Here is a 14952-nt window from a genome sequence, read left to right as displayed (position 1 = left end):
ACTGGATGATTTTTGAGGTCTTTCCCAGCCCAGGCTACTCAATGAACTTCATGCACAGAGTCTGACGCTTCCTCATCCCCTCTGCAGCTGTGCTGCTCCTCATATACCAAACTGAATCCTGTTATTGAACCCTTGGGTTGTGTTCATGAGACCCAGCACAGCCAGCTCTCGGGTCTGCAGCCTGCTTGCTTTGCTGCTCCACCTTTGTCATTGCTCCTTACAGCCCCAGCACTGATGGGAACTGGTGCGTGGAGCTCAGCCCAGCAGAAGCTGCAGTTTCACAGCTGCTGCCTCTAACCCACGGACAAAAGGTCCATTGAGAGGACGATGCTCTCTGTGAGGTGCTTTTGTGTTGTTATATTATTATTACTTCTCAAAGGATGTGAGCTCAGTTGTCACCCCTTATTAACGCCTCTAGATCCTTAGATAGTCCCGGCTTAAAGATGCAGTTGTGATTTCCATAGCCTTTTTTGTCTTCATCCTTGTGATACAGTGACCACCTTCCCCCTTGGTTGGTTGAGTGACCCTCAGCTACATCCCTGCTCTCCCCAGCTCGCTGGTATGATCACAGTGAACTTGGTTGCAACCAGCATTTGTCCATATGGGTTCCCTGAGTTCTGGAAGGACCCTCTTGAGTCCTGCTGGTCCCAAATGGGGGGGAGGCATTTCTACCTTCCAGCCCCAAATGTCCATTTCATCTCTACCAAAGAAGTTGGTATGTGAAATCATAGTAACTTCATTTAATCCATATTGAGTAGGAGAAAACCATGTTCTGTGCTGGCAGGGGGTGAGCAAAGAGTCCAGACCCCAACCATAGAATTGCTCAGGTTGGAAAAGTCCTTAAAGATCACTGAGTTCAACTGCAACCCAACCGTGCTACCCAAACTCTAACAGCCCTCTGCTAAATCACATCCCTGAGCAACCAGTGGGGAGGGGAGTAGAACCCTAATCCTAAAGTGTAACCCTTAGCCCTAAATCCAAACAACAAGGAGATAACTCTTAGACCTAAATCCAAATCCAAAAGGGTATCCCTTAACCCTTAACTCTCACAAGTGTAACTCTTAACCCTAATCCAGAAGGGTAATGATTAACCATTAACCCTATCTCAAATGTTTAACCCTTAACCCTAACCCAGAGTGGTAGCACTAAATCTTAACCCCAAAGGGAAACCTTTAACCCTAACCCAAAATCTCATGGGCACCTTCTCGTTCTGCCCAAAGTCCCTTGCAGTGCCACAGGAGGGCAATCTGGCTCCCACCAAAAGCCTCCTTAGAAAGCATCCCGAGGAAGGAACTCCTGCAAACTACGCCAGCTATTTCTGAGACAATCCTTGGGTGTTCTCCAGGACAGAAATACCAGCAGATGTTTGTCGGTGTGTGTCATAAGGAAACCCCTCCTTCCCCTGTAACGGAGGTGGAGCACGGCACGATGCGCGTTCAAGGCTCTGCTTCTCCCAGCACAACCCACCCCTAATTTATGGCTTGTCTGGAGCTTTTCCACCTGAGGTTCATCCAAGCAGCACAAGGGTCGTTTTTAAGGCTGAGCAGCTCCCTTTGACCCTCTCCGTTGCTTGGAGATCTTGGTGACCGGCCATGTAAACTGCTGTTGTTTCTGCTCCTCCTTGCCAGAAAAAGAGAAAAGACTTCAGGGCTGCTGCATGTCTGTACAACCCATAGAGAATGGAGGTATGGAAACTGGGAGGAAAATGAAGATCCTTGTCTTGCTCCTCCCCTGTAAATTAAGGCATTAGGAGTGACGTTATTGTTTCACTACTAACTCTGCTGGAGGGATTTATCTACCTCACTGTCTCTGCAGAGGGGACAAGTGTTGTTTGGGGATGTGTTTTGGCACAATACTGTATCCCCTCAGCTCTCCCCAGACCCCAATGCTGCCAGCCCCCAGAGCCCTGGGCTGTCCCTAAGGCTCTGTATGTGCAAGCCAAGCCTTTGGGCGATGACTTAAGGGTCCCCCAACCTTTGTGTCCTCTCTTCAGGTCTGTCTTCTTGCTCCTCTGGGGCAGAGCAGTGTCCTGGGGAGGCTGCCCAGCTCTCCGTGGGTGTGTGAGGGATGTTGGGCAGGGGACAGATGTGAATGGTGATGGTGATGTGTGTGATCGCAGGCTGACGGGGGCTGAAGGTTCCTTAGGAGGCCTCGGAGCAGGGCCAGCTTTGTTGGATGGAATTGCCCCAGGCCCCGTCCAAACGAGTTATTTCTGAGGGTGGAGATCCCACCAGCTCCTCGTGCCAGTGTTTGTCATGGAGAAAATGATTTTTTGATGTTAGGTTGAGGTTTTTTCTGGCTGTAGCTTTTCCTCTTGCTCTGCGCTTCTGAAGGAGAACCAGGACCATCGTCTGTAGGACGAAGCAGCTGGACACATCAGCAAACCTGTCCCCTTCTCTCTGAACTACATGAGACCCTGAGTTGGAAGGGACCCTCAAGGATCCCTGAGTCTAGCCATGAGATGGCTGCTATGGAACTACAGGTCACCATGAGGGGCTGTAGGGCCATGAGGCCTTCCCTTGGCTTCTTCTGCTATGGGCCAAACCAACCAAGAGACCCTCTGCTCCTTCCAGATGCTGCTGCACAGGGTCAGGAAGGGCATTGAGGCTGTATGACTGGTGAATTCACAGCCAGCATCCCCCTCTCCACTTGGATTAGCTCTGTCTTGACACAGCTCTCCCACCAGCGGGATGTAAACAGATGGAACCTGGGAACATGGCCCGGAAACGCGGCCCGTGGCGGGCGGCCGAGCTGGAGCATCGCTGCCCGAGCAGCTCCTGCTTCCTTCCCACCAGGAGGGCTGGGATGTTCCTGCTGTGCTTCCTGCCCAGGGGCAGGTTGCAGCTGCAGGGTGGGAATTTTAGGGAACAGAAGAGCTGGGAGCCAGCACCCAAACGTAGAACCATAGAACCATTAAGGCTGGAGAAGTCCTCTGAGATTATCCAGGTCTGACCGTTCACCTAACACCGCTATTGACTGCTGGCTGTTCCCCAGTGCCACATCTCTGTGGTTCTTGAACACCTCCATGGATGGGGGACCTCAGGAATTGGACTCAGTGTTCCTTGTGGGTCCAACTCAGGATATTCTGTATCCAGGGGTTCAACCTCCAAGACCAGCTCCCCATCCCAATGCCACGTTGATGATAGAAAGGAAACGAATGCATTCCCTCAGAAATACTGCTCCCAGGCAGGGGGATCTTTCAGCTTTCAGCCACTTGAGATATTCTGGCTGTGAGTGCTCTGTTCTGGGAAGGCTGCTGGCTCACACAGCCCTCCCGCTGCCCCCAAGGTGATGCAGTGCTGGGGAGGAGCAGCCTGTCCCCGATGTAGCCACTTCTCCAAGGGCACCAGAGGAATGCTGACATTCAATGGGGCTTTGTTGAACGCAGGCGAGGTGCTTGGCCAGGCTACCAGCAACCCAAAGCATTTTTCATATGCTGGTTATAGAGCAGGAGTGCCTGGATGTGAGTGAGGGTGAAGCAGGTGCCTGGAGGTTGAGGTGTGTGGATCCCCCCTTCCTTTGCTGGGCTCTCTGCTGTATCCAGAAGATCTTTGCTGGAGAAGTCAGCTGTTGGCTCCTGGTTGAACAGGCCTAAATGTTCACACGGGATGGACACGGCGTTTGGTTGAGCACGACGCGTTCCACCGCTGTGCCCAAGGCATGGAGAACTGCTCAGCATCCTTGTGGAGAGATGAGGAGATCCGTGGGGCCGGCGGAGCTCCAGCACACGTCCCCTGGTGAGATGCAGACTGCACACCCCCGTGCTTTTGGGAGATGTGTCTGTCCCATTGACCTGCCTGATGTCCTGGGGTTGATGTTGTCTGCGTTGCTGCTCTTTTTGTGTGTTTTTGGGTGGGACCCGTGGCCAAAACATCTCCATCTTGACTCTGCAGGGTGCTATAGGGTTTGAGTGAGGATGTATCTCTGAGCCTGGAGAAAGCTTCAGTGGCCAGCAGTGGGTAGGACTGCTGGGTGAGCCCATGCTGGGATGTATGTGTTGTGTAGCTGTGATCCTGCCTTGATCTTCTATATGAGAGTGGGGGGGCTGTGGACTTGGTGATCTTAGTGGTCTTTTCCAACCTGAATAGTTCTGTGATTCTACTGAGGAGCCCACAAGAGGCTTGTGTGCAAGAAAAGCTTATTTCTAGATGCTGTTGCATGGCTGCCCTAGAAAATGGAAGGAGATGGATGGAAAAAAGCTGACATCCTCACTCTTCAGGGCAGCGAGACGAGGAGAGCAGCAGAGGAAAGCAGGCAGCTTTCTGTAAGAGATGTCTAGCAGCAAAAACATGTGAGGTTTTTACATGCTGGTCAGGATGTGTGTGGGTGTGGAACTGATTTATTTGATACTCCACTAACACAGCTTGCCCGGAGAACCCAAGGTGGGAGGATAAGAAGGAAGCTGTGCTCCCAGCAGCTGCCCTGCAGCAAGCTTTGGACTGGCAGCTCTATTTTGAACTCAGACCTGCAGTCCTGCAGCCTCCAGGCAGGTCACAGCAGTTTTAGAGTCAACCCAGAGAAGTTTAGCAGTGGTTTGTTTGAGTGATTCGTGTCGAGCATCTCAGAGTGTTTATGTTGGTGGGGTGTGGTTTATCTACAGCTTGAAGTATTTGCTGATACCTCTTACAGCTGGAGTTTAATAACAGCAGAGCAGTGCTGGTAGACCTGCAGTTGTTTGGGAAAGAGCAATGAACTATGGGGAAAAGGGTTTTTTATTCCCAGCCAGTTGATTAGGAAAGATCCTTATGTGCTTTACACCACTGTGTCCCACTAGGAAGGGAGGGAAAGAAATGCACAGGGCCAGAGGTACAGCTCCGTGCCTTTGATAATGGAGAGCTGAGTGAATTTGTTTGAGGCTGGCTCACTGGAGCAATAAAACTTTGGTATGTGTGAAATCTCTATTAACCTGTGGCCCTTGTTAATGTGCGGAGGCAGGAATGAGCCGTACAGCAGGAGAGCCCATCCTGCTGATATTCCTTGTAAAGGGAAGCTCCCAGCAGAGAGGCCAACACAAATATTTGTAGTGTGGACAGGGGCTGCCCCATGCAGGAATGCTCCTGTGCCAGGACAGGAGGTGACATCATCCGGATTCCTTCATTGAGGAATGCAGGGTTTGCCTCTTCCCTGCCAATAATTGCTTCTTAAAAACAGACCTGCCCAGGGATGTACATCTGACCCGGCCCTGCCTATTGCACAGCCCAAGGTCCTCCTGTTCTTCTTTTGTGGTATTTGCAGGGATAGGCATGAAAAGTGTTGGAATTGGTGGTTCACTGAATTATAAGTAAAAGCTCCCAAAAAGCAGGGGACCTTGTGTTGGGGCTGGCTGGGATGGATGGGGCCAGTGATGGGCTGGGGATGTGCGTGATAGGACAAGGGGGAATGGTTTGAAACTGAAATGGAGAGGTTTAGGTTGGATCTTAGGAAGTTTTGCATGCAGAGGGTGGTGACGCACTGGAACAGGTTGCCCAAGGAGGCTGTGGATGCCCCATCCCTGCAGGCATTCAAGGCCAGGCTGGATGTGGCTCTGGGCAGCCTGGGCTTGCTGTACTGGTTTGCGTGACCCTGCACCACGCAGGGGGTTGGAATGGGTATGAGCACTGGTGGCCTCTTGCAACCCAGGCCAATTCTAGATGTCTATGAGAGCTGCAGATGGGGCCATTTGCATTGCTCCTTGATGACCCTTGGTCTTAGAACCCCCATTTCTTGGTGCAATGAAGCCCAGCAATCATGTCACAACTGCAGGATCTATCTGTCATGACTGCACCAGATATTGCTGACACACAGAGTGTTCTGGCCAACTACCCTACATCCCCCCTGACAGACTGATAGGACTGCCCCAAAGCAAAGCCTGATTCCCCCTCCACAATAACCCTTGACTTCTCCATTGGGTTGAGCATTGCCACATCCCATCCCTTAGCTTGCACCCCTCCACCCCTGTCTCTGCGTTGGCTTCAGGACACGCTACTGGAAAGCTGTGGCGGTCACTGATGTCACATGTCATCGACGACTTCCACCAGCCAAGAAAAGAAGAGAGCCTGCTGCAGCAGTGAAGGGAGTCAAGTTTCCTGTGGGATGAAGGCTGCTGTTGTCATTTCAATAGCTGGAACTAGGTGTAGCTGAGCTGCCCCCGTTATGGGTCCAAGGGGGGGGATTTAGTGGTTGGAAGGCACAAGCTTTGCTCCCAGTGCCTGAAAGAGGATGGCTGGCAGGAAATGAAAGCGCCCTTCTCCAAGGCAGGGGTGGTTTTGTTTCTGCGCTGGTGCTTTAATTTTCCGTCAGGTTTTGGAAATTCTTGGCCATTACAACTGGACAATTAAATCCAGAGCAGAAAAGAAGGGCTCCAGCCAAAGAACTAAAACACTTGGTCAGCCAGTGCTTTGAAAGGGGGATGGAGTGAGGACACTGCAATGGAAAGCAGCAGAGCGTGAGGAGGTGCGGAGACGTGGACTTCAGTTAAGGTGCCTGGGGGGAAATCTGCTGGATTTTTGACTTCATTGCATGGAGCAATAAAGGTACATCCACAGCGTCAGTGGGCTGGGTGCCTGCTGTGGGATATTCAGCTCCTGCAGCAGCACCCACGGCCTTGAAAGCTCTGCCTTGTCCATCCACGAGCACAGTTGGTTGTTTCTGCTTTGTGTGGTCTGAAGTAAATGGAGTCACTGAGCTTCTGGGCTTGTGTCACTCCTCAGGCTTCCTCGGAAACACAGATGGTGTTGTGGTTTCTTTATTACTCCTGGTTTCTTGGAGGCTAAAGGGAGGATGCCTTGCAGGGAATCATAGAGTCATTATTAAGGTTGGAAAGACCGCACCTAATGAATCATCTCAATCCAGCCATCACGAGGAAGGGAGGGGGAAGGGCCAGATGTGGAAAGAGTGAATATTCGAGAGATCCTTCCCACAACTTCATCTTCTTTCCTCAGTTTCTGCTCATACCCAGGTCACTACTTGCAGCTCTTCACTCCAGGAAGTCTCCAGAGGGGTTCAGGAGTGCTGAAATGCTGTTCCCCAGGTGCCCAGCTAGTGACCAGCACAGGAGACCAACCAGCAGTAACCAGTGCCTCAGTATCTCCCTGTAGGGTAACTGAGACCATGACTTGGTTTCTTGGTTTCTAAGAGCTGTGGATGCCCCATCCCTGCAGGCATTCAAGGCCAGGCTGGATGTGGCTCTGGGCAGCCTGGGCTGCTGGTTGGTGACCCTGCACACAGCAGGGGGTTGGAACTAGATGAGCACTGTGATCCTTTTCAACCCAGGCCATTCTATGATTCTATGAAATGCAAGCAGAAAACTGGGAGACAGTTGATGAATGTCAGGATGGGCTTCTGGCATTACTGAGGGTTTAACTGTGCCTGTAGCATCCTCTGTGTTCCATCTCAGTCTGTCAGAGATTAAAGCCTGCATCACACATCCCTGCTTGGGAGCCAGACCAGTGCCTGGTACAGGGATGTGACCCTTGTGCAGCCCCAGTGATGCTGAGGGTACCAGTGGGCTCATTGCTGCTCATTGCTCCACCAAAACCCACACCCATTCACCTGGTGCTCTCTTGGAAACATTTCTACCTTTGGGAGCATTCTGTTCTATCAGCAAAGAGATCAAAAAAAGCTTCAGCTTGCGGGTCAGCCCCATGCATTGCTGGGTCAGCCCTGCAGCCTCTGTGCAGAGGCTTCCCTATGTCAAAGGTGAGGAAGGGCTGTCCTCCTCCTCCTCCTCCTCCCATATCTCCCCCTCTTCCCCTTCCGCCTTGACGTGCTCATTCATGAAAAAACATCTGCTGGATGGATGAGGAGACAGAAATTAATGCTGGCACGTTTCTCCCGCTCGTTGGCCAAGGGAGGTTGTAGGCTCGGAGGGTTTTAATCTTTGTTTTCACAGCTGGATTCAATATTGCCCTTTCTTCTCTCCGGCTTTTCATTGCTGCTCATTGCCCCGAGTGACCTGCTGCAAAGCAAAGTGTGCACTCATTGAAGGACAGCACACAGTCAGCTTCCCTGGGGCTGCCTGCACCTCAGGACCGATGGCCCTCACAGCCCTGTCTGCTCTTTGGGGGCTGTGCTGAGATTTATGCTCTCCTACTGAGGGTCCAGCAGGGTGATGTTGCAGTGATGAAGGTGCCATCCCGTGAGGATCCTCTGGGAGCATCAGGCTGCAGCTCAGCTTTCCCAGCTCCTTTCCACCTGACTCCATGTGGGGTAAAGAGGTCCCAGCAGCAGGGACCACCTTGGTCCATCCTTTGGTAGGGTTAAATGTATGGGGTCTGCTTTAGCCCTGTGCATGGGGCCATAACGAACCCTCAGCCCATGGTCCCAGCCTAGACATCATGGGTTGAGGTGTTGCAGGGTTTGGGTATAGGGCGGAGAGTGTACAGGATGGGATGTAGGCTTCAGTGGTGTAGGTCTTGGTGGAGATGGTGTAGGGTTTTGTGATGCTCGGGTAGGGTTTAGTGGTGTTTGTGTGGGGTTTGGTGATGGTGATACACTGTTTGGTGGAGGCGGTGTAAGGTTTGGTGGTGGTAATGTATGGTTTGGTGGAGGTGTTGTAGGGCTTGGTGGTGGTGGTGCAGGTGAAGCCTGGTGGTCCTGGCAGTGTTTTGGATCCCTGGGTGCCCAGCACAGCACACAGGCAGTGGCTGGGGTGGGGAAGGTGCCATCAGCTCCCCATTGGGTGCCAAAGGGCTCGGACCTCAGGCTCTGAAGTTCTTAATGTCAAAGCTTCAGGCACCAGCATGGCCTGATGCCAGATGGGACTGGCTCCATTCCCACCTGGACACCAGCCTGGAGGCATCTCTCCACCTCACCGTGTATCTCCAGGCAGGGACCCCCATCCAACACCTCTCTCATCCTGTGAGCTTTGGGGACGAAGACACATGTCCCGCCTTCTTGGCACAGGGATCCAGCTGTGGGGCTCAGTGCAAAAAGCCTCACGCAGGGTGGGGGCCCACCTATATAAACAAGGTCAGGAAGGCTCCCAGCCATTCCCACTCTGTGCTCCCCTTTGGATCTGACCGGCCATTCTCCACTGATGCTCCCAGCCCCAGGGCTGCTGGGGAAGGTATCGTACTGCCCCTCAGGGCATCTCTCTCTGATATTTCTCTTTTCTGCATGCAGATACAACTGCTTAAGTATCTCTGTGTATAATTACTTAAATCCATTTAAATATTTACTGGCGATACTGGTGCAACAATAAATCCTGGTTGGATGAGTAGAAAACTGCCCCAGTTGTGCTGATACCCAGCCAGAAAGGTAGGAGTTATGTTATAGTAGTAACATTTCCTTTCTTCTTTGCTTTTGGTTTTCTCTGTTATCTAACAGTTGGCAAGAGCACGTCCAACCTGTTTGTCTCCACATTTATCATATTCTAGACCCATACTTTATTTGTGCTCTGTTTCAGCTGTGTTTAAATCTTATAAGTACTGGAAAAGGAATTATGAGGTTGCATCCAGGTGGGTCCCATTCCTACCACAGGTTGGTGGGGGACATCTTCATGCAAAATTCATGTCTTTTCTGTGTTGTAAATGCTTGCACTTGGCAGACTGCAGCTGGTTTTGGAGTGCTGAAGAAGTATTAATGCCTTTGTACGTATTTCTCATTGCTGCCACTTTCTGGCAGGGACACAGGGCTGCTCCAGTCCATATGGACCTAGTTAAGTCCTGGTGGGAGAACTGTCCTGAGAGTTGCTGTATGTAATATGGGGCTTTGGTTGCAGTGAGGCGTGTCCCCACGCTGTGTCTGACAGAAGAGGTATATGGTGGTGAAGGCAACACCATCATTTTTCTGATTGGGGCTGCTAAATAACAGTCAGAGTCTCACAGTCAGCAACCCACCATGCACAAATAAAATGATGTATTTTCAGTACCTGCAGGATGAGGTGAGGAAGGCAGGAGGAGGTGTGTGAAGCATGTCCTGGTCTGCTTGCGTGGTGTCACAGAGGACACAATATTCTGCCCTTGCTCTGGGACTTTGTCTCCAATCTCTCAGAAGTCCTTTGGGACTTTGTCTTTATCCCCCATCTCTAAGATGTCCATCAATGCTGAGCTGCGATTCCCAGCCTGGCTGGGTTCATCCTGCAGGACACTGCACGAACCTCTGCTCTTTGCTCCCCTTGTTCCTCCTCCTTCCTGGGGCTCTTCCAGGCTCCCCTCTAACACCTGCCCATGAACAGGTGCTAGGAGAAAAAACAGCTCTCTGGAACAGCCAAAAACGGGGCCGTTTTTGGTGCCGATTGAATATTTCCAGAGTTCCCTCATCCTTCCCATTCACCCTGGCCTTTCTCCTCTCGGTGCATCTCTGCTCAGTGAACCGCTAAGGGAGGAGCTGAGGGCGATGACGGGCGGAGGTGATGCGCCGTGAACTGTTGCATGGCCACTGTTTGCCTGGGGATCCGCTTCCTCTGGTTTCTTTTGATTTTTGGGGGGATTTGTTCTGCAAGTTCAGGAAGGTCTCCAGCAAGTCAAGCCTGGCTGGGTTCATAGGGCTGCACTGGCAGCCAGCAGTGCTGGGAATGCTGGCTGGGAACTTTATTGCTTCCTGTTATGGGGGTACAGGAGATGCGATGGGGTGGTGGGAGGGACGTGGTTCAGCACGAGCGCCAGGTTTGGCCCCAGCATATCGGGTGGGGTTGGAAATGCATTGGTTTGGTTGTTTTTTTTTCCCTCTTTGCTTCTCCGGCTGCTTCAGGAAAGGGAAGCAAATAAAGGGGATAATTGCTCGCTTTGGCCTTTGCAGAGACCTCTGGCTGTTGAAGCAGATCTCTGCCTTGGGTCTGCTTGCTTTGGAACGAGAACAGATGGAGAGAAGAATGCTATAATGGGCAGTGTCCCCATCGCGGTCCATTTCTTGCCACCTCTCTGTATGTCAGCCATGAAAACTTCAGGGAAATAAAAAGGTTCCATCAGAAAAAAAGATGGGATTTCATCAACATCAAAATTGGTCTCAGGAATGTCTCCACTGCAGCAAAAACTGCAGCCGGGAAGGGCTGGAATAAACCGCTTTTGTGCTCCAGCCCGAGCTTAAATGCTTCCTCTGGGCTTTTGTGCTTTGTGATTAAAATCTTATTGTTATTTCCCTTTATTGGATTTTTCTTGTCATTTTCAAAGTGAAGTGCTTTTACCTTTCCGCAGTTATGATTCAGTGAAATCCCAGGGAAACATTGCAGTGTTTTTCAGCAGGAACATCCTTCATCCTGCTAACATCTGGCTTTTTTCCTCCGATCACCAACCAAAGCAAATTTAATAGAAATTCTGTTTTCTGACTTATCTTCGATGCCAAACCGTGCTCCAAATTTAGCTGTGACTGAGAGTGAGGGTTTGTATTTGCAGAGTGCCTTGAAGAAATCAGCTTTTACCTTGTTTTCAAATATCCTCTCGTCACACAGACAAAAATCCTTATGGGCTCTTTGTCTCAGTTTGGTCCTTGCAAGGGGCAGAGACCCACCACAGTGTTGTCATCCAGGTTATAACATGAAGAGACTGTAGAATCATCGAGTCATTAAGATCCAACCATCAACCCATCCCCACCGCGCCCACCCTTAGAAACACAAAGGTTGGAAAAGATCTTTGAGATCATCCTGCCCAACCCTCAACCCACCGTACCTGCTCACAGAATCACTGAGGTTGGAAGAGACCTCTAAGATCACCAAGCACTGCCATCATCCTGTCACCACCTTGGCCACCAAATGGATGCAGAGCAGAGAGCACAGAAGAATGAACCTGATGATGATGGGGGTAACGTGCCATATCTGCAACAGGGTTGTCCACACACAGTTCTGTGACAGAGCAGATTTTAGTATGGGCATGTTTCATCCTGCCTGTACTTCTTAACTAAGACTGTTGAGGTTTTGACTGCATCCCTACGATGTGAGCCCTGATAAGTCCAACCACTTGGAGAACACCCAAAGCATCCTGGTGTAGAGTGAAACGTCCCTGCTGTGTCAGAGATTGGAATTGGTCCCTTTCAACCCAACCCGTTCTGTGATTCTACATCAAAAATGAGCCTGTAAAGGCCACTTTGTGTGGGAAATAGGGCATAAATGGCAAAGTCAGAGTTATTAATCACTAACGCTGCTAAACAAAGGTAGAAATATTCTGATTCTTATGACTAAGGTCAACACCGTGGTCTTTTTGGCCTTCTAGAGGTGGTGTTTGAGGAAGCACCAATTTTCACACCCCTGAGAAGGGGGCAGGTGAGAGCCCACCACCTGGGCTGGATGTAAGTCAGGCAGCAGGTACGGGGCAGTCCTCCTCATCTTCCTCCTCCACACCCAGCAGTGCTCGCCCAGGACCAGCAGAAGACAATGCAAATAATAGCAGGAAGAAATGAAGCAGAGCAGAGGAGGAAGCGCTGACACGGAGGTTGCCCTTCCCCGAAGCACATGTTTATATCTGACAAAGATCTCTGCTGAACGCTGTTCCTGCCTCTGCTGGAGGCGTGGGGCTGCAAAGAGCAGTCCGACAAACCAGAAACACTAATGAAATCTAAACCTGTCTCTTTTTTTTTCCTTTCTTCTTTCTTTTTTTCCCCCCATTTAGCTGTTCTGTTTTAAAGTGTCACCTCTGCTTTCAGAGCCAAGAGCTGAGCCTGTCTTTCTGTGGCTCTCACCATCGCTCACTGTGAGCCGTGGGCTCCAGATCCCTTTTTCTCTCTAGGTTCCATAAAAAAAGTCTCCAGGCAGCGATGCTGCTTCATGGGTCTTCTTTTTTAATAAGCAAGCTTGTTATTTGAACGTATTTCTTCACTTTGTGTAGCTTTGGAACAAATTAAATGAAAATCTAGAGGGTGAGAATTAGAGGAGAAACTGAACTTGGAGTAACACAGTGCAGAGCTGTGTAGGGCTGGGCAGGACTGGGTACCTACATTTGCTACTCATCACATAGCAGGAAGATGTCATGCCAGATAAAACTGTAATTAATGACAGCCATGTAATTAATGACATCCATTTCAATGGGGCGTCAAAAGAACCGTGTCAGAAATACCTTTGTTTTCTGTTCTCAATACCAAGCACTAAGTGAAACCCAGGGCTCTGGATGCTGCACAGGGAGTGAAAAGGTTCCTATTGCTTTTTTAGCCCATAACATTTATTTATGGCTAGAAAATCTCTGTTTGCTCTCCAGTGTCTGCCTTGGAAGGAAGCAAACACAGGCTGTTTATAAATGTGCATACCCCTGCCGTTCTGTTATTACCCTGGATACAGGCAGCCAAGGTTTTGGCCCTTGCACAACCTGCTCAAATGGTAAAAAAAGCCAATGAAAGCAGGCAGGAGGAAATGCTCAGCCTTCCCCAGGCGATGGGTTGGGTCGGTGTGATGGGAACCATGCAGTCCCCAGAGCCTGGAGCAAGAGCAGATGATGTCCAGCTTGTTTGCAGCGTGGATGCTCCAAGAAGACGTCCACCAGAAGAGACTGCTGTGTGTATAAATAACCTGCAAAAGGTCTAGAGAGGCAGCGTGACCCGTGGGGCTGGAACTGTGCTGAGCTGCCTTTTATCTCGAAGTCACTGCCTGCACTCCTGCAGAGCCTGGAAGTTGTTCTCAGCTGGTTATTTTTAAATAACTAATAATACTGCTCCACAGCTGGAGCTGCTGGAGGTCTCACCCCTGCCTGCGGTGGGAAGGGGATGCTGGCAGCAATCCCTCAGGTCTGGTGGTTCTCATAGTCCTGTAAAGACAGGTGTGAAATGTGTTGGGAGTGGGATGGGAGAATGGAGGTGATGGGCAGGTGACACACCATGCTGTCCCCAGATGTGAAAGATCATGCAGGGTTGAGTATTTTATCCTTCTTGGTCTGGTCTCAATGGGAGATGCCCAGGAATTTTGGGAGGAGATCCAACAGATCTGACAGTCTCTGTATCCCTCTGTACAGAGGGAACCTGCTCTGTATCCCTCCAGCTCCTTTGGCAGGTGGATGCCCCATCCCTGCAGGCATTCAAGGCCAGGCTGGATGTGGCTCTGGGCAGCCTGGGCTGCTGGTTGGTGACCCTGCACACAGCAGGGGTGAGCACTGTTGTCCCTTTCAGCACAGGCCATTACTGTTCAATCTCTTTAGAAGCTTATTTCCCCCCAAATCCCTCCCCAGACCTGTTCTTCTGACTGTGACAGCCATCCCTCAAGGGTATGTCCACCTCTACTTCGCTGAATTAGAGGCCTTTTCCACCTACCTATCAGAGACAGCTACTTCTGAACAGTGAATTAGCTTAGCACTGCATAAGGGTAATTAGTTTATAATTGACTGTTACCACAGTGCACCCAGATCTGTGGACACAGTGGTTTGGCTGGAGTGCTCTGCCAACATGGAGAGGTGCAGAAGATGCTCAGAGGGCACAAAGCTGATGGGTTGATGGTTGGACTCAATGATCTTCCCAGTCCTTTTGATTCCATGCTGCTGCTGCTTACCTGAGATGTTCCAGTGAGCAGGAATTGCTGCCCCACACCCCACTGGGCTCTTTGGAATATCCAGCTTGGTCAGAACCCTCTTGGGATGAAAGTTCCTGATAAACCGTATGTCCCCTTTGATCAAAATGTGCATCCTCACGTGTTTTTACCCCTCAAAGGCTGGGTCTGATCCTTCCTGCTCTTTCCCTCTCCTGGGGAGGTTTTCTGCCTCAACTCTGCCCTTTGTCCCAGCAGCTACCTGGAGCCCTGACCCCACTTGGTGACAGTAAGGGTCCGCGTGGATGGGGCAGGGACGAGAGATGCCCCAAGGAAACAGGGGCTCTTCTCCACTTGCCTTAGTCTTCATGCACATTCCCACACTTATTAATTCTTGTTCTTTCCACAAAGAGACCAGAAAGCCCTAAAATGTACCCCAAAACGCTTCTCCAGCTGTCCCCATCCATATGCAGCAGGCACTTCAGATCACTTCTCACTACAGAGCCTTGCCTCTTTCTGTTCTTTTTTTTCCCTCTACCCAAGGAGCTTTTGCCAAAATGCGTTTTCCACATGTTCCCTATTAGTCATGCTCTCTG

General features: G+C 50.7%; 1 protein-coding gene across 3 annotated transcripts in view; it reads left to right on the top strand.

Moving 5' to 3' along the window:
- Positions 1–14952, top strand: part of GJC2 (gap junction protein gamma 2) — a 28277-nt gene that overhangs the window by 5115 nt on the left and 8210 nt on the right. Inside the window, exon 1 of one of the 3 annotated variants that reach the window (XM_015853003.2) lies at positions 3345–3737. The exons of 1 other annotated variant lie outside the window; for it this stretch is intronic. The gene's annotated coding sequence lies outside the window, so the exon portion shown is untranslated. Of the gene's footprint in view, positions 1–3344; positions 3738–8986; positions 9047–14952 lie in introns of those variants that run through there. One more of the 3 variants, XM_015853004.2, reaches the window with a different exon arrangement.

Source organism: Coturnix japonica, chromosome 2 (genome assembly GCF_001577835.2).
Source record: "Coturnix japonica isolate 7356 chromosome 2, Coturnix japonica 2.1, whole genome shotgun sequence".
Classification (NCBI taxonomy): domain Eukaryota; kingdom Metazoa; phylum Chordata; class Aves; order Galliformes; family Phasianidae; genus Coturnix; species Coturnix japonica.
Note: the sequence above shows the minus strand (reverse complement) of the source record. Positions and strands in the feature narration are given on the sequence as shown.